Source organism: Erinaceus europaeus, chromosome 13 (assembly GCF_950295315.1).
Source record: "Erinaceus europaeus chromosome 13, mEriEur2.1, whole genome shotgun sequence".
NCBI lineage: Eukaryota > Metazoa > Chordata > Mammalia > Eulipotyphla > Erinaceidae > Erinaceus > Erinaceus europaeus.
In genome coordinates, this window is record NC_080174.1 from 9,116,226 (window position 1) to 9,135,732 (window position 19,507).

General features: G+C 42.0%; 1 long non-coding RNA gene across 1 annotated transcript in view; it reads left to right on the top strand.

The window, feature by feature from the left end:
* LOC132542474 (uncharacterized) overlaps positions 1-8,095 on the top strand; it is a 45,962-nt gene extending 37,867 nt beyond the window's left edge. The window contains exons 2-3 of the long non-coding RNA XR_009553484.1: positions 7,558-7,819; positions 7,857-8,095. This is a non-coding gene — a long non-coding RNA (uncharacterized LOC132542474). The remainder of the gene's footprint in view (positions 1-7,557; positions 7,820-7,856) is intronic.
* Positions 8,096-19,507: the final 11,412 nt, after the last annotated feature.

Here is a 19,507-nt window from a genome sequence, read left to right on the forward strand (position 1 = left end):
TAATATTATCCTGCAGGCAAGTGGGTCTTGAGTTAGAAAGAAGATAGATCAGTGGACTGAGTGGGGATCTTTCAGGCAAAATAATGGCCATGTAAATAGGCCATAGTATCAACAATGCAGGATGGGGGGGGGGGCTGGAGCAGGGGGGCTGGCTTAATGCCCGACAGGTTAGAATGAAGAAAGAGTATAAAAACAAGCTTAGGGAACTCCTGTCATCTGAGACTTGATATTAAGGGTGAATGTATTAGGCTAGAAGGCCAGAGGAAGGAAAGATAGAACAGATACTCAATATGAAAACATTATTATCTCTTTTGCCGTATCTTGGGCAGAATGTGAAGGTATTATGCTGAGTGAGATGTCAGAAAGGGAAAGACCAATACCAAATCATCTCACTCATAGGTGGAACTTAAGAAACTAAGACAGTCAGGGAAAACATGAGGTCAAACTTGGACTGGGAGTTGTATGTTGCACCAAATCAAAGGATTCTGGGGGAAAAAAGGGAAAAAGACATGGGATGGAAGGGGTGTTGGCATCCTGGTGCATGATGGGGGAAGGGAACCTAGGTTGGGAGAGTTTTCCAGACATCTATCATGGGGAAGTAAGGGGTTGTACCTATGTGCCAACAACTGCACTCTAAGTCATTAACCCCTCAATAAAGTATATTTTAAAAAAGAAAATAATATCTGTACAGTTGATGCGATATAAACTCTAAACTTAACCAGAAATCCTACTTCATTCCAGTTTCTTCATTATAGCAGGCCAAATGAATTGCACTGGATTCTGGCTTAAGTACCAGATTGTTTGAAAAGGAAATAAAAGGTTTTATTGCTTGGTATTCAATGCATAAACAAGGTTAGTTCTCTCTTTCAAAGGGTGTATTATAGTTTTCTGGTATTTTCTGAGGTTTCCACTCCTGTCAACTTAGGTTACATATTGAATAGGAACAAAAACAAGAAACTTGAGTCATTTCATTAATAGGGTATAAATGTTACCAAAGATGGATTTTTAAAAACACAACGTAAATGACAACAAAAATATTAGCACTTGGCTGCTGGTGGGTGGTCTGGTTTGTTAATTGCTGGCGAAGAAAAGTCTCTTGCTGTCAAACTGGAAAAAAATGTGAAAACCAAACAAAAAATAGGGCCCAAGATAGCAATAAAACCCAAGTTAATTACTCTGCCATTCATGCTTAGTATAGCGGCTACCCCACTCTGCTCTGTCGTAGACCAATGATGCAGCTAGATAGGTAACATGAAACACATGCTAATCAGTTGTGTGGTATTGGCTCCAAGTGGCCCATTCTCTTCTATTGTTTCATAGAACAAGTAGATTTATCTTGGCTTCCATTGCTGAAGGAAATGCTTTGATTCTCGCGTGGTTTCCAGCCAAAAGCAGGAAGGCAACTTCCAGAGTAGGAAGCGTGCTGCGTGTGTGTCTCTGACTCAGACTCGACAGTGATTAGGAGTTTTCATTACAGACCTGGTGTTGGAAGATGGAAGAAATCTTACGGTGAAAGAAGTTAGTAAAATGTGTCATTTTACAAATCAATCAATCAATCAATGGAATTAAATCGAACTAAAAAAGTATCTGCACAGCAAAAACTACCATCACCTGAACAGAAAGACATCCTACAGGATGGGAGATCTTTATACAACATACTTCAGATGAAGGGCTAAGAACCAGAATACAGAAAAAGCTCAATGAAATTAACTTCACACACACACACACACACACCAACCAAAATAAAACTAAAACAACCACATTAGAAAATGGAGTGAGATGAAAAACTACAAGGGCAACAAAAGGGAATAAATAAATAAAATTATATAAAAAAAAAAAAGAAAGAAAGAAAATGGAGTGAGGACACAGACAGAAATCTCACCTAGGAAGGGTTCCAGAGGGACAACAGACACATAAGAAAATACTCAAAATCATTGATGCTCTGGGAAATGCAAATAATGACAATAATGAAGTACCACTTTCTACGTGTGAGAATGCCATACAGTAGAAATCACAGTAACAACAAATGTTGGAGAGGATGTGGGGAGGGGCGAGGGATAATTCTTTCCTGCTGGCGGGTGTTCATCGGCTCAGTTATTGTGGAAAGCAGTCTGGAGATTTCTCAGAATAGTCTGGAGATTTCTATGACCCAGCAATTTCCCTTCTGGGGATTTACCCAAAAGAAACAAGAATACTTTTCAAATGAGATCTATGTGGACCTATATTCATAGCAGCACGATTTGTAATAGCTAAAACCTGGAAGCAACCCAGAGGTCCAGTAACAGAGGAGTGGCTAAAAAAAAAAAAAATCTGTGGTCTATATACACGATGTAATATTACTCAGTATTATATGTTAAAATGAAGTTATCTCCTTTGCATAATTTTGGATGGAATTAGAAGACATCTTGTTTATACTGATTGCTTTCTAGTCTTTTAAAATATTTTATTTATTTCCTATATAGTACAGAGACAGAGAGAAATTGAGAGAGAAGGGGAAACAGAGAGAGAGAGAGAGAGAGAGGCCACTGTAGCACTGGATCCATGTGCACTCAATAAAGTGTACCACTGTCTGGTCTTGCTTGTTCTCTTTTAGAGAAAACAAAACCTTTCTCTAAAAGTCATTAGCTCGAGGCTTTAAGTCCAAAGGGTTTTGAGAGCTAACAGTGGGGGTAAAAAAATAAATCAAATGAAGCTTATTATGCCACTGACTTCATGACTCGATTTTTCTTTATCACTTTTTATTAACTGGAGAGTAATAGCATTTCAGGAAATGAGAATAGATTATATGTAAAAGGTGAAAACGGAAATAACAAAAATAACATTCTCCTCTAAGAGGCATTTCTAGTTTGCTTTTCCTCTTGTCCCCTCACGTAGCTGAGTGCACTCCTGTCATATGCGTCTCCCACCCTTTTTTTTTTTTTGCCTCCAGGGTTATCACTGGGCTCTGTGCCTGCACTATGAATCCACTGCTCCTGGAGACCATCCCCCCCATTTTTGTTGCCCTTGTTGTTTATCATTGTTGTTATTGTTGTCATTGCTGTCGTTGTTCGATAGGACAGAGAGAAACTGAGAGAGGAGGGGAAGATAAAGGGGGAGAGAAAGACACCTGTAGACCTGCTTCACCACATCTGAAGCAACCCCCTGAGCAGGTGGGGAGCTGGGGGCTGGAACCAGGATCCCTGAGTCGGTCCTTGTGCTTCACGCCACCTGCACTTAATCAGCTGCATTACCTCCTGGCCCCTACATGTATCCTTTTTACACTCACTTTCTCGATATTACTAAGCCAGCTTTTTTTTTTTGCTTCTGGGGTTGGTTATCACTGAGGCTTGGTGCCAGCACTATAAATCCACGGCTCCTGGCAAGCATATTTTTCATAGTACTGGATAGAGACAGAGAGAAACTGAGAGAGGAGGGGGAGATAGAGAAGGAAAGAGAAAGACACCTACACACCTGTTGCCCAATGCAGGGGAGGCGTGGGGGCTCAAACCCTGGTCCCTGCGCTTAGTACTATGTGTGCTTAACTGGGTGCACCACTGCCCTGCCCTCTGCTGTCTTTTCTTCTGTAAGAAAAATATTGAGTAGTCACATATTTCAGAGACCTAGCTCTATACTTCCATCAGAAAATAAAGATGTTAGAGTGTCCTTCCAAAACTTGTTCTTGTCATTTGAAGTTCTGGGTCAATACAGTTTACCTGTACCTCACTCACATTCCCATCAGCACTATCAAAATAAATCTGTATCTTAATATATATTGATTAAGTATTGAATACAGAACATCCAAGAAGCAATTTGGGAATAGTACAAACTCTCTCTCTCTCAATAGTGGGGGAAATTTCTACTCATTCTTCCTCAGGGCTGAGAACTTTGACAGTCAGATCTTCTCTGTGCAAGAAACTGAAATATATTATATTGATAGAAACTAAAAGTGTTCATAGATTCAGGGAAAAAATACTAAGGAAATGACGAGACAGGAGTCCTCTGACCACATCTATTTCTGTATATCATGGGGGGACAAGGTTGGAATATCTGTCTACCCTTTTGGGTTCTGGTTGATCAGCAAATGAATACCAGACTGATTAGTAAGAGAGAGGAGAACATGTTTAACGACATGCATAATTTCCTGGGTTGTCAATTCCAGAGTCAGTCATGTAGACAGATAGATAGATAGTGTCCTGAGTGTAGGGCAAAAGATGATTTCATCTGATAAAGCCAGAGACTCCAGATGCTTTGCCCTGCCTCCTGATAAGATTTATCTAATAATAAAAAAAAATCATTTCTGAAGATGTCCCTAAACCTAGGTAATCTTCATTCTTTGGAGCACTAGTATCAGTTTTTATTGAGATTTGTGAGGCTCTGATTGATCTTAGTTCCACATACCAACATGACACACTGGACAAAGTCTGCTCTGACAAGGTGTCATTTTGCTGGAAGCCCACACACTATCCTTTGGAAGGAAACATGATCTCAGCTGGTTTGACTTGACTTTATACACATAAAAGTGATCATTCTTTTTTTCCTACTATACAATCAAAGATACAGGAGAAAATTTAAAAAATGTTGTTTTTTTTTTAATCTTTTTTTTTTTTTTAAGCTTGGGAAGTAGCACAGTGAGTAGGATATTGGACATTCAAGCATGAAGTTTTGGCTTCAATCCCTGGCATCAAACATGTGCCAAAGTGATACTGTGGCTCTCTGTCTCTTGTTCATTATATAACTAAATAATAATAATTTATTTACTTAATTATTTAATTTATTTATTTACTTAATTATTGCTTCAGTTCTGGCTTATGGTGGTATTATGGGAATTGAATTTGGGATTTTGGAGTCCCAGGCATGAGAATCTCTTTGCATAACCATTATGCTATCTCCCACAAAATACACATATAAAATGAAAGAATGGAAATGGAGTATTCAACAGATATTGACTCAGAGCTCTGAGGGGTTTGAGCTGTGCTATCAAGCCTAAAACGCCTTACACTATAACAAGCCGCTGGTTAAGTGACATAAACTTTACATCAGGCTCAACCTGACGTGTTAACTGGCCACGGAAGAAGGGCAAATGCTAGAAGAAGAAGTGACATAAAAATCTCAGCATGTGGCCTGGATCTGAGGACTGATACCACATGGAAGGTGCTTTAGCACTGAAGGAAACTCTGTTGCTGTGATGTCTCTCCCTCTCTCTCTCCCTCTCAGCCAGGATGAAAGAAATGACACAGAATGGGAGGATCATGCATGAATGAGGCCTGAGTTTAGCAACAAAGAGGGGGAAATCCCAGATTATTTGTCAGTTTTGATTGGATCTTTTGTAATGATAACCATGCGCTTTCTTCTTCTTCTTTAGATAGGACAGAGAGAAATGGAGAGAGGAGGGGAAGACAGAGAGGGGGAGAGAAAGACAGACACTTGCAGACCTGCTTCACAGCTTGTGAAGCGACTCCTGCAGGTGGGGAGCCTGGGGGCTCAAATATTATCTTTATTTAAAAAATACTTATTTATTTATTTATTCCCTTTTGTTGCCCTTGTTTTATTGTTGTAGTTATTATTGATGTCGTTGTTGTTGGATAAGACAGAGAGAAATGGAAAAAAAGAGAGGAAGACAGAGAGGAGTGAAAGATAAGACACCTGCAGACCTGCTTCACCACTTGTGAAGCAACTCCCCTGCAGGTGGGGAGCCCCCCAGCTCGAACCGGGATCCTTACGCCGGTCCTTGTGCTTCATGCCACATGCGCTTAACCTGCTGAACTACTGCCCGACTCCCTATTATCTTTCTTTTTACTGGATAGAGACTTTCAGAAATTGAGAGGAAGGGGGAGAAAGAGAAGGAGAGACAGAGAGACACCTGCAGCCCTGCTTCACCACTTGGGAAGCTTTCTTTCTCAGGTGGGGGACCAAGGGCTCAAACCCAGATCCTTGTGCACTGTAATATGTGTGCTCAACCAGGTGCACCACCACCCTGCCCCCGTAACCATGCACTTTCTGAAATTAAGATAAAATATTTTCTCCCAAGAAATTACTATTTCTCCATCTCTCTCTCTCTGTGTCTCTCTCTCTTTTTTCCCTTACCCTCCTGACCAGAACACTGCTTAATTCTGGTTTACAGTGGTGCTAGGGATTGAAGGATTGAACTTGATACTTACAAACCTCAGGCAGGAAAGTCTGTTGAATAAGCTGCTATAATATTTCCCTGACCCTTGCTTTTTTTTTTTTTATTTCTTCTTCTTTTCTTCTTGTTATCTATCTACTAGCAAAGAAGAACTACCTGGTATTTTTTTCTTTAAAGAATTTATTTATTCATAAGAAAGTTAGGAGGGAAGAAATAATCAGACATCACTCTGGTACATGTGCTGCCGGAGATCGAACTTAGGACCTCATAGTTAAGAATCCAATGCTTTATCCACTGTGCCACCTCCCAGACCACTCTACCTGAAATTTTTATAGAAGAGATTTACTAAATGCATTCTAGAAATTTCCACTAGAAACATTACTTTGGGTAGCTTTTGTATGATTCATCAAAACCGGCACAATTTTCTTTTCCTTCCTTCTTCCTTCCTTCCTTCCTTCCTCCCTTCCTTCCTTCCTTCCTCCCTTCCTTCCTTCCTTTCTTTTTTAATGCAGGAGAATCTTTTTCTGTGTGATTGGGTGAACATCACAACTGAAGGAATAAGAGAAGAAGAAATACAAGACAGAGACACATGTTTTCATCTTAGCACCAAACTTTTCTTTTGTCACAAGGTTTATTGTTGGGGTTCCATGTTTGCACAACTCCTCTGCTGTCTGCAGCCTTTTTTCATTTGATAGTAGATGAGAAAGAGATGGAGAGAGAGAGAGAGAGAGAGAAACAGAAGGAGAGAGAAACAGAAGGAGAGAGAAACAGAAGGAGAGAGAAACAGAAGGAGAGAGAGAGAGTCAGGTGGTAGTGCAGTGGGTTAAGCATAGGTGGTGCAAAGTGCAAGCACTGGTGTAAGGATCCCGGTTCGAGCCCCCAGCTCCCCACCTGCAGGGCAGTCGCTTCACAGGTGGTGAAGCAGATCTGCAGGTGTCTATCTTTCTCTCCCACTCTCTATCTTCCCCTCCTCTCTCCATTTCTCTCTGTCCTATCTAACAACAACGCCATCAGTAACAATATTAACTACAACAACAATAAAAAAGGGCAACAAAAGGGGAAGTGAATAAATATAAAAAAGTTATAAAAAAAAAAAAGGAGAGTGAAAGGCAAAGAGGAAGAAAGACAGAATCACTTCACACTCATGAACCCCCCCCAACACCCCAACGTGATGACCCTGAGCTCACATCCATCCTAGTGGGTACGCTCTACTGGGGGAGTTACCTCCAGACCTTCAGCACAGAACTTGTAGTCAAGTCTTTGCATGAAATTCTGAATATTTGCCATCAAATTGTGTTAAAGAGATTATAGAGTTATTTGGATGACACACGTTCAGAAAATGAAAAACAAATGGTGAAATTCCTTTTTATTTTCCTCCTTGATTCTAAACTTCTTCAAGGGCTTTTTTTCTTTTTTAAATTTATTTTCTTCTCTTTTCTCTTCCTTTTTTTCAGAGATACTTTCTAAAATAGCTCCAGTCAACACAGAAGAAACTTGAGCATGCGCAACAAATCCTTAGAAAGACTTCTGTCACTGCCTTCAACTTGACCACCCGGCTGAATCGATCATCACCAGCCAGCAAAAAAACGCCTCCATGTTGTCCCTCTCCAGGGTGTTAAATTACAGTTGCAGTCAGGGTAAAGAATACAAGTCATCTTTTAATAACATCTAGCGTCAGATGCCATCAACAAGATGACATTTCCTGGAAAGAGCCATGTGATTACAGAGTTATAATTTGCAATTCTTCTTCTAGCGTTTGCCAGAGTTATAATTTGCAATGATTTGCTTGATATGATCAACAAAGAGAAAGTAAATAATCCAAACAGGACTGCTGGCATAAAATTGCAGCCTCATTAAGAGAAGTATGTGGGTAAACACCAAAGATGAGCTTGATGGTGGAAGGGAGGAGTGTGTGGAGACCACAAGAATTTGTAAGACTGAAGAATCCTGGTTTCACCCACTTAGAATTAAACTAGGCTGACGTTTGCCAAACCTTTTGGCAGCCTTTGCCAGAAGTCTTGTGAGTCAAAAGGCCAACCTTTTTTTAAAAAAAATATTTATTTATTTATCCCCTTTTTGTTGCCCTTGTTGCAGTTATTACTGTTGTTGTTATTGATGTTGTCATTGTTGGATAGGACAGAGAGAAATGGAGAGAGGAGGGGAAGACAGAGAGGGGGAGAGAAAGACAGACACCTGCAGACCTGCTTCACCGCCTGTGAAGCAACTCCCCTGCAGGTGGGGAGCCGGGGGGCTCGCTCGAACTGGGATCCTTCTGCCAGTCCTTGCACTTTGCGACACATGCGCTTAACCCGCTGCGCTATCACCGACTCCCTTTTTTTTTTTTAATTTTTACTTATAAAAAGGAGACACTGAAAAAAACCATAGGATAAGAGGGATACAACTCCACACAGTTCCCACCACCAGAACTCCGTATCCCATCCCCCCCCTGATAGGCTTTCTATTCTTTATCCTCCTGTGAGTATGGACTCAGGGTCATTATGAGGTGCAGAAGGTGGAAGGTCTGGCTTCCGTAATTTCTTTCCCACTGAATATGGGCATTAAAGGCCATCCTTTTACTGACAACATCTTCTTTGTCATTGGCATCTTGTAGATACTCATTAATGGCCCAAACCCAGGAGACCTGGTATTTCAGAAAGATTCTAGGCAATATGGGGGTAAAGAGAAGATTCTATTCCCAAGAGGTTATTGAGTTTGAAAGATGATCAATAAGTTAGAGCTGAAAGGCTTTGAATATGGTACCAATTCTCTTTTTGAGAATAATACAATGCTAAAACCTTAACAAGAATCTGGGCGAGATAGTTCAGTGGTAGAATAGAGGACTTGCACATGTGAGATTCCCCAGGTTTGATCCCTGGCACTGCATGTAATCGAACCGAGTGATTCTCTGGCCTCTGTGTTTCTCTCTGTCTCTCCCTCCCCCTCCCCTCCCCTCTCCTACATAATAATAAAGAAAAAAAATCTTAATAAAAAAACTCAGCAAGAACACTGATGGGTTGACTATACAACAATCTAGAGACAACTCAACCAAACATAATTTTTAAAATTTTTTTATTTTTATTTATTTATTTTTCCTCCAGGGTTATTGCTGGGCTTGGTGCCTGCATCATGAATCCACCGCTCCTGGAGGCCATTTTTTCCCCTTTTGTTACCCTTGTTGTTGTAGCCTCCTTGTGGTTATTATTATTCCCACTGTTGACGCTATTCATTGTTGGATAGGACAGAGAGAAATGGAGAGACGAGGGGAACACAGAGAGGCAGAGAGAAAGACAGACACCTGCAGACCTGCTTCACCGCCTGTGAAGCGACTCCCCTGCAGGTGGGGAGCCGGGGCTCGAACCGGGATCCTTACGCCGGTCCTTGCGCTTTGCGCCACATGCGCTTAACCCACCACCCCACCGCCAGACCCCCAGACATAATCATTTCTATACTTCAGATGATTACTTTAAAGGCAAATTCTTACTGGGCAGGGGAGATAGCATCATGGTTATGCAAAGAATCTCTCATACTCCAGGCTCCAAACTCTCAGGTTCAATCTCTCACACCACCATAAGCCAGAGCTGAGTAGTGCTCTGCTAAGAAATTGTATCTCTGTCTCTATCTCTATCTCTATCTCTATATTTTTTGCTTCCATGGTTATCACTGGGACTCACTGCTCCAGAAGCCCTCTTTTATTTTGTTTTTTCCTTTGTCTTATATATATAGAAAAATTACAGGGGTGGGGGGTAGAAGAGAGAGACAACTATAGCACTGTTCCTCTGCTTCTGAAGTTTCCCCCATGCAGGCAGGAACTGGGGGAATCCTGGTCCCCAGGCATAGTAATGAATGTGCTCCACTGGGTATGCCATCACCTGGTTGCTGGACAGTTGTCTTTTAAAAGTAATGAGATGGGGAGCTCGGCAGTAGTGCTCATGGTGCAAAGCACAAGGACTGGATTAAGGATCCCTGTTCGAGCCCCCGGCTCCCCAACTGCAGGGGTGTCGCTTCACAAGTGGTAAGCAGGTTTGCAGGTGACTGTCTTTCTCTCCTCCTCTCTGTCTTCCCCTCCTCTCTCCATTTCTCTCTGTCCTATCCAACAAGAACAACAGCTATAACAACAATAACAACATAACAAGGGCAATAAAATAGGAAAAATAGCCACCAGGAGCAGTGGATTCGTAGTGCTGGCACTGAGCCCCAGTGATAACCCTGGAGGCAAAAAAAAAGTAATGAGATGGAAAATAAAAGGAAAAGTAGAACTGTGGAAACAAACGGCGTTCTGAAACCGCCTCAACAGATCCCTGCCAATCTCTACTATAATAAACAGTCAACCTGACTTTCTAAAAATTCTTGTGTAAATACAAGACTTCCAAGTCCCGATGTTCAGTGATCTAATTCAAGTAATATTTGATACAATTCCTAAATGGGAGACCTCAGACAATTTAGAACTATTTATAACTGTGGATGAAGAGTATTTTTATTAAGTAACTGTAAGACCACTGAAAACTTAACTGTTGACTATTCTAGAGAGAAGTGATTTCTTAAGGGCAGAAAGACATTTTTGTCGTTAACCCTCATTTAAAAAATAATGACAAATACTGCCACTGCTTCTCTTCCAGATTTTAGCTTAAGAAATGAATATCTTGAATGATATTCCACTCATTGGCTCAACAAAAGCTTGAAGACAAGAGTAGAAAATGAGAAGAAACTTTAGCATGTCTGTCTCTCTCTGTCTCTCTCTGTCTCTCAGTTTCTTAGAAATGCGCCCTCTACAGCCTGTAGTGGACCATGCCCACTCTTCTGTATACAGCTGTCTTTAGGGCAGTCGAAGACAAGATTCAAGCTGCTTTTAGACTTTAGCCTCCTTCTCCTCCTCTTCTTCCTCTCCCTTTCCTTCTCTTCCTTGTCCTCCTGCTCCTTTTCTCTATCTATCTGTCTTTCACTTTTGTGTACCTCCTCCCCCCTTTTTTCCCTTCTACCTTCTGCACAGAGTGGAATTTTAGGTAGCTGCCAAATTGAGTCTCTTCCTCATCCCTTAGGATAAAACACTTAGCACCTGGTTGTGCCGCCCCGTCACGATCGCCAGGGAACCTGACAGGGTCATCTCCTCTGGACCTGCATTCAGACTTCAAGGAAGCTGGGCAGGAGGACAAGAATGGGTCGACGCATTCTCCCCCCGTTATTACTACAAATAATTATACTGTCATAATTGATTAATAACACTTTGGCAGTGCCTGGTGGGAATGGAGAGTCAGAGCACCCCCTCTCCCTTACACAGAGGCATGTTTGAAAGTTACATTATGAAAGTGGGGAAGGTGGGTCAGCATAGACGGACAAAAGAAGTCATGTTATGACTTGCCCCTCATAGAAAGAATGCAGAGATTGAGGCCTCCCTGGTACAAGTTGACGTATTGAAACAAAGAAAGATTAATAGTTAAACTGTACCAGACCTAGATGAGCAGTGGTTCACGACTAGGCAAAGATCTGTATGCCCCCCATAGAAGATTAATGATAGAAATAGCCCTCTGCAAAAGTCTAAAACAATTCTGGGTATGACCTCCCCTGAGAACAGAATGATACTAAGCATTGTACCATTCTTTACCCATTCTTTACAGTTATAGGGGAGTAACATGTAGCCTGCCAAAGCCACAAGACTAACCTGGTTGCTTAGGCAACCTAAATGTAACCTGAAAAAAGTACAAAAGCTAAAGCAGTTTCACTATTAAAATGAGTTCAGATTCACCCTTCAATAGAGTGTGGTGTCTATCTGTTCTCCCTCGCGCCGACTCCTGACCCACCAGGGAGGTTGCCTTCAAGACTCCTGACCCTCCTGCTGCTCATCCACTGTGGTGGTCCACAGCACCTGGTGCCCTGTTTTAAAAGAATACCTCTCACCTAGTCCAGATTCTTGGCCTAGGCTTTTATCTACTGAGTTGGAATACAAAAACAGTTGGTTCCATGATGGCAAAGGAGGACCTAGTGGGGGTTGAATTGTTATGTAGAAAACTGGGAAATGTTATGTACGGGACGAACAATTATATTTGACTGTTGACTGTAAACCACTAATGCCCCAATAAAGAGATTAAAAAAAAACAAACAAACAGGGGGTCAGGTGGTAGTGCAGCAGGTTAAGCGCACATGGCACAGAGCGCAAGGACCAGCTCAAGGATCCTGGTTCAAACCCCTGGCTCCCCCGCCTGCAGGGGAGTCGCTTCACAGGTGATGAAGCAGGTCTGCAGGTGTCTGTCTTTCTCTCCCCCTCTCTGTCTTCCCCTCCTCTCACCATTTCTCTCTGTCCTATCCAACAACGACGACATCAATAACAACAACAATAATAACCACAATGATGAAACAACCAGGGCAACAAAAAGGAAAAAAATAGCCTCCAAGAGCAGTGGATTCGTAGTGCAGGCACCTAGACTCAGCGATAACCCTGGAGGCAAAACAAACAAACAAACAAACAAAAACACATCAACAACAACTAAAAACAATTGGTTCCAGAGCGAATTTGGGCCTTTTCAATCTGCTGAGTTACTTGCATTCATGAAGACTGCTTGCAGAGTGGCCTGGCTCGGGGACAATTAGATGAAGCTCAATGAACTCAGCTGACTATACTAAGGTTGAGTCTACCAGGAAGTTTAAGGGTGACCTGGAAGGGAAGTCTGGGAGTTGACTTCTTCCCTCTCGGGTGGTTGTTTTGTTTAGATGCTCTTTACATAGATGGAAAAATCATTCTTGATTTTGGAATTCACTCAGGGAGATTTCTCACATCTGCACAAGGAATCATTCATGCTCCCTCACTATTTTCTACTGCCTTCTCTTGAAGTTTCTCCTCCTCTTTTTTTTTTAACTATTTAAAATATTTATTTCCTTTTTGTTGCCCTTGTTGTTTTTATTATTGTTGATGTCGTTCATTGTTGGATAGGACAGAAAGAAATGGAGAGAGGAGGGGAAGACAGAGAGGGGGAGAGAAAGACAGACACCTGTTGACCAGCTTCACTGCCTGTGAAGCGACTCCCCTGCAAGTGAGGAGCCGTGGGCTGGAACAGGGATCCTTACGCCGGTCCTTGCGCTTTGCACTCAACTCCCAGTTTCTCCACCTCTTATTAGACCTTGTCTTCTCTCGAGGGCCCTCTCATTCTGACAGAATCGAAGCCACAACTCAGCTGTCCCCTTTGTGACTTCATCCTGGGTACATCTCCTCCCAAATAGGCTGGGGCTGCAATCTGGACTACAGATGATTCCATCATGGCTATTAGCTAGGCTTCATCGTGTAAACTTCTACCATATTGCTTTGAGAAAAAGTGTGGTCCTGGGAGACCTCACATATGAGCAATACCACCAATCTCAATGTTCCCCACCCCCATCAGTTTCCTTATTCTATATTTAGAGGAGGAGACGGGGGAGGGGGGAATAGATGGAGCAAGAGAAGAGACATCTAAGCACTGCTCCACCATCCACAAAACCTTCCCAGTGCTGTCCCTGATGAGACCACGTGGTGCCACAGCTGGAACTCAAAGCCTCATGCACTGTGAGCTGTGTACCCAACAAGTTAGCTGTCTCCTACACACATTGAGGTGTATCCTCAACTCTGACACCATCTCCCCACCCAATACCTTTAGCCCACCTGCATGTTAGCTATCTGGCTCAAGCAAGAATTAATAAAGACATGGGCCCCTTAGAATAGACCTAAAATAGACCTCTTAACTTTTCCCAAAATGGAGAACCCAAACCTCACTTGTTCTATTCTTACCGTTAGGTTCCTGATTTCTAAATGATCTTCCAGCTTTATATTTTAATGCTTTTCAGCCATGAAGCTGCGGATGCTACCATGACACCAACATGACTTTCCTGGGCAGATGACCTCACCTAAGAGTCCTAGAACCTGACCTCCCCAGAGCCCTGCCCCACTAGGGAAAGACAGAAACAGGCTGGGAGTGTGGATCCATCTGCCAATGCCCATGTCCATCGGAGAAGCAATTACAGAAACCAGACCTTCCACCTTTTGTACCTCATAATTATCTTGGGTCCATACCCCCTGAAGGATAAAGAATAGGAAAGCTGGGAGTCAGGCAGTAGTGCAGTGCATTAGGCGCATGTGGTGCAAAGTGCCAAGGACCTGCCTGCGTAAGGATCCTGGTTAGAGCCCCTGGCTCCCCACCTGCAGGGGAGTCACTTCACAGGTGGTGAAGCAGGTCTGCAGGTGTCTATCTCTCTCTCCCCCTCTCTGTCTTCCTCTCCTCTCTCCATTTCTCTCTGTCCTATCCAATAACAACAACAAAAATAACTACAACAATAAAACAACAAGGGCAACAAAAGGGAATAAATAAATAAATATTTTTTTTTTTTTTTAAAGAATAGAAAAAAAAAAGAATAGGAAAGCTTCCAATGGAGGAGGTGGGATGGAGAATTCTGGTGGTGGAAATTGTACTCCTCTTATCCAACGGATTTGCCGTTCATAATTAAATAAAAAAAAGTATTAATACTCTCTTTAGTCACTATCAGACCACCCCATCAGCTGGGGCCCTAGTTGGGGAGTCCTGAGATTCCCAAACAGACATGATGGGCCTAGACCTCAAATAAATCCTTCTCTCCATTGTTACCGGTCATCTCTATCAGGAACAACAAAACAGAACCCTTTGTGGACCCTCATCGTACTTTGCCCTCAACTTGGATCAACAATGGTAGAAAATGTACCATCCTCTGAAGGAAGACTGGACAACATACTCTATGCTCCACCTGAGGAAGATGGGTCCTGATATTGGGGCAGCTTGGAATGTTCCTACCGATGACAACAGAATGTGAGCTCAGATCTACAGGGATGCAGAGGTCACATAGGCTCCTAAGCTGAGTATGAGCCCCAGATCAGATCAAATTGATGGGGTTTACAGTCAACAATATTTATACAGCTTCCCCATATTTGGGAGCTACTCTCTTCCCTGATCCAGCTTTCTGGTCCTTTTTCCAGCCATGACATCATCTCCCCAGACAATAACTAGAATCCACCTGCATATCAGATTTCAGGCTCAGGGGAAAAAAACCAAACAGGCCTTTTGGAATATAACTAAAATATGCCTACTAGCTATCTACAAAATGGAGACTCTGCCCCCCCCCCCCCCAGCTCTTCATCTGCACTGCTCCAGCCCTTAGGTACATGATTAGACAATAATTTGTTTGGCTTTATATGTTAACTCTCTTTTCAGCCACCAGGTTCCAGATACTAGCATGATGCCAACCAGACTTCCCTGGACAGATGATCTCACCAATGTGTCCTGGAGCTCCTATTCCCCAGAGCCCTTTTCCACTAGGGAAAGACAGAAGCAGGCTGGGAGTATGGATCTACCAGTCAACGCCCATGTTCAGCGGGGAAGCAATTACAGAAGCCAGACCTTCCACCTTCTGCATCCCACAATGAACTTGGGTCCATACTCCCAGAGGGTTAAAGAATAGGAAAGCTATCAAGGGAGGGGATGGGATACAGAGTTCTGGTGGTGGGAATTGTGTGGAGTTGTATTCCTCTTATCCTATGGTTTTGTCAGTATTTCCTTTTCATAAATTAAAAAAAAGTATTAGTACCACTGGAACAGTGATATTGGCTATGATCTGTGGTTCTTAAGTTCAATCAAGTAAGTATAAAAGCCAATAATTCCTGCCAGGAGCAATAGTGGTCTATCTTTGGACATTTCTAAGATTGCACTGAGGTTAATAGGTAAGAGATTCTAAAGTGACTCTCAACAGCTGTGTCCTATATACAATCACGCACCACCTAAAGATAGTTCAGTGATGAGCCCAGTATAGTAGGTTGACCTCCATATATAGCCCAGGTACAGCAGGCTGTGCCAGCTAGGTTTGTGTAAGGATTTACCGCAATATTCAAACAATGATCAGACTTGTCTGGGACATATTGCTCAGAACCATTCCCACTGCATGACTATCTTTACAGTCCTGTGATTCACTCTGTATTGTTTTTATTATTTTTTAAAAATCTTTTTAAGTTTTGCTGACTTTGATTAGGAGAGTAGAGTGAAACAATAAAGGTCTGACTCTCAGGTTTTTTTTCATTTCTTTTTTTTTGTTTTTTGTTTTTAAATTTATTTTTTATTTAAGGAAGGATAAATTAACAAAACCATAGGATAGGAGGGGTACAACTCCACACAATTCCCACCACCCAATCTCCATATCCCATCCCCTCCCCTGATAGCTTTCCTATTCTCTATCCCTCTGGGAGCATGGACCCAGGGTTGTTGTGGGTTGCAGAAGGTGGAAGGTCTGGCTTCTATAATTGCTTTCCCGCTGAACATGGACATTGACTGGTCGGTCCATACTCCCAGTCTGCCTCTCTCTTTCCCTAGTAGGGTGGGTCTCTGGGGAAGCTGAGCTCCAGGACACACTGGTGGGGTTTTCAGTCCAGGGAAGCCTGGCCGGCATCCTGATGGCATCTGGAACCTGGTGGTTGAAAAGAGAGTTAACATACAAAGCCAAACAAATTGTTGAGCAATCATGGACGCAAAGGTTGGACTAGTGGAGAGGAAGTGTTGGGGGGTCAGTTTTGTTTTTGAAGGCTAGCTTCTCATTCTTCACCTGTTAGAACTACCACACTAAAACTTAGTGTTCACTTATTTGAGAAAAAAAAAAAAAAGTGTAACTCTTGTTAAAAGAAAAAGAAAATCCAGAGTGTAGTGCTCATTTTTGTTTGAACTCCCAAGCTTGAGTGTTCTTATAAATTACTACATATCTGCAATTGCCTTAATTCTTCAACATTGTTGTTTAGTTTTCCCCAGGCTTCTCTGAATATAGCTGTTGGCTTTTATTTATTTATTTTTTTGTGAAGGGGCAACATTCTCACCAGAAATAAATAGATGTAAAACATTGTGCTGTACTTAGTGAAGGTGATTCTAAAAAACAAAAACAAAACTCTCCTAAATTTTTTAACTAACAGTAACCTCATGGAAAAAACAATTTCTTCTCTTGGCCTGACTCCTTTCTGAGAAGACAGACATGCTCTTTATAGATGCATCAGTCCTGGGTATTTATGTCTGAATATGATTTGTTTTATGGCTCTAGCTTGCAGAGTACTTAAAATGGGATTAGCCTCTTTACGTTTTTCAGAGATGAGTAAATGACATTCTTATTATCTGCTTGTGCACTTCATGGAAAAAGGTGTCATCTATTTTTCTCTTGGGTTTTAGCAATATGGCTCTGACCCCACAGTTGACTGGGAGACCATTTGTTTTTGAGCCTAAAACCCTTTTCTTCTATGTTATTACTTTGGGTCAAGAGCACACTACCACATAAATTCTCCTAAAGAAAGAAGAGAAGAGAATCCTAACATATCCTGTAAAAAAAAAAAAATGTGTCTGAATCATTGATGGGTAACCCACTGTCTTCTCTTTTATTTCTGATTTCACTTTATGGGTCAGACTGATGAGGTAAACAGTTAATTGTACTTATATATTTTCTTTCCCACCTCTCTATCTTTCCCTTCTCTCCCAATTTTTCTCCGTCCTATCCAATAAAACAGAAAAAATGGCCTCCAGGTGCAGTGGATTCATAGTGCCGGCGATGAGCCCCATACATAACCCTGGAGACAAAAAAATAAAAATAAAAAACTATATATATATATATATATATATATAGAGAGAGAGAGAGAGAGAGAGAGAGAGAGAGAGAGAATCAGATCATTACTCTGGCACATGTGATACCTGGGATCAGACCTAGGACCTCATACCTTCAAGTGTATCTTTCTAGCTACCTCTTGGGCTACTGAACCTCATTTTTGAAAATTAGAGAATTAGAGAGAGGTGCCCCCAGTTAAACACACATACTACTAAGTGCAAGGACCTATGTAAGGATCTGGGTTTGAGCCCCTAGCTCCCCACCTGTGGGGGGTGGGGAAGCTTCACAAGCAGCAAAGTAGAAATGCAGGTATCTCTCTTCCTCTCTATCTCCCCTTCCTCTCTCAATTTCTCTCTGTCCTATACAATAAAATGTAAAAAATGCCTTTCAGGAACAGTGGATTCATAGTGCTATCACCAAGTACCCCAGTGATAACCCTGGAGGCAAAGAAAGAAAGAGAAAATTAAGAGAGTCAGAGGGATCCTCCCATTTTTTTTCTGTTGAGTTTGTAGCTGCTTCATTTGAAATGAATTTCAAAGGACATGCATTCAGGTGTCTGGTTTCTAAATTCGTTCTTTATTAGTCATGCAACGCAAAGTTAGGAAAAAGGCTTAGGGGACAGTCCCCGAGGGTCTCTGGGCCTAGTCTGTTATGGCAAGAGCCCAAGGAAAAAACACCCAGGCCAAAAAGCAAGTCCAAAGGCCCCTCTTTGTCCAAGACCCTCTTTTTTATAACCTTTTGTACATCACACAGGGACCCACTTTTCATTGGCCTGATGAAGTAAACTTCATATAGTGCAGGAAAAAAAAGAAAGAAGAAGAAATAAGGGAACCCTTCACCAAGTGGGTCTCACTTGGTGAAAACAAAATACGCTCATGTACATTTCAGCTCCACGTGTGCAAAACCACTGAAGCCTGGAGACAGGCTCTGACTTTTCCCTCACCAATATGTATGCTTAGCCCGCTGCTCCACCACCCGCCTCTCCTTTTATTTATTTTACTTATTTATTTTTTTTTAAAGATTTTATTTATTAGAAAGATAGGAGGAGAGAGAGAAAGAACCAGACATCTCTCTTGGTACATGTGCTGCTGGGGACTGAACTCAGGACTTCAAGCTTGAGAGTCCAATGCTTTATCCACTGCGCCACTTCCTGAACCACTCATTTCTTCCTTTCTTTCTCTCTTTCTTTTTTTCTTTTTTTTTTTTTGATCTTGATAACTATCTGTTGGCTTTTTGTTTGCTTTTTTATGATTATTTATTTATTCCCTTTTGTTGCTCTCGTTTTTTTTTATTGTTATAGTTAATATTGATGTTGTCATTGTTGGATAGGACAGAGAGAAATGGGGAGAGGAGGGGAAGACAGAGAGGGGGAGAGAAAAACAGACACCTGCAGACCTGCTTCACCGCCTGTGAAGCGACGCCCATGCAGGTGGGGAGCCGGGGGCCCGAACTGGGATCCTCAAGCTGGTCCTTGGGCTTTGCACCACATGTGCTTAACCCACTGTGTTACCACCCGACTCCCTTTTTTTTTTTTTTAATAAGTTGACTTGTACCATTAGAATTTTGATTAAAAAATTATTTATTTATTTGGATTGAGACAGGTAAGTTGAGAAGGGATGGGGAGATAGAGAGGGAGACATGGCACACCTGGTTGAGTGCACGTTACAATGCACAAGGATCAAGGTTTGAGCTCCCGGTCCCCACCTGCAAGGGGAAAGTGTTGCAGATGTCTCTCTGTCTCTCTCCCTTTCTGTCACCCCCTTCCTTCTTGATTTCTGGCTGTCTCTATCC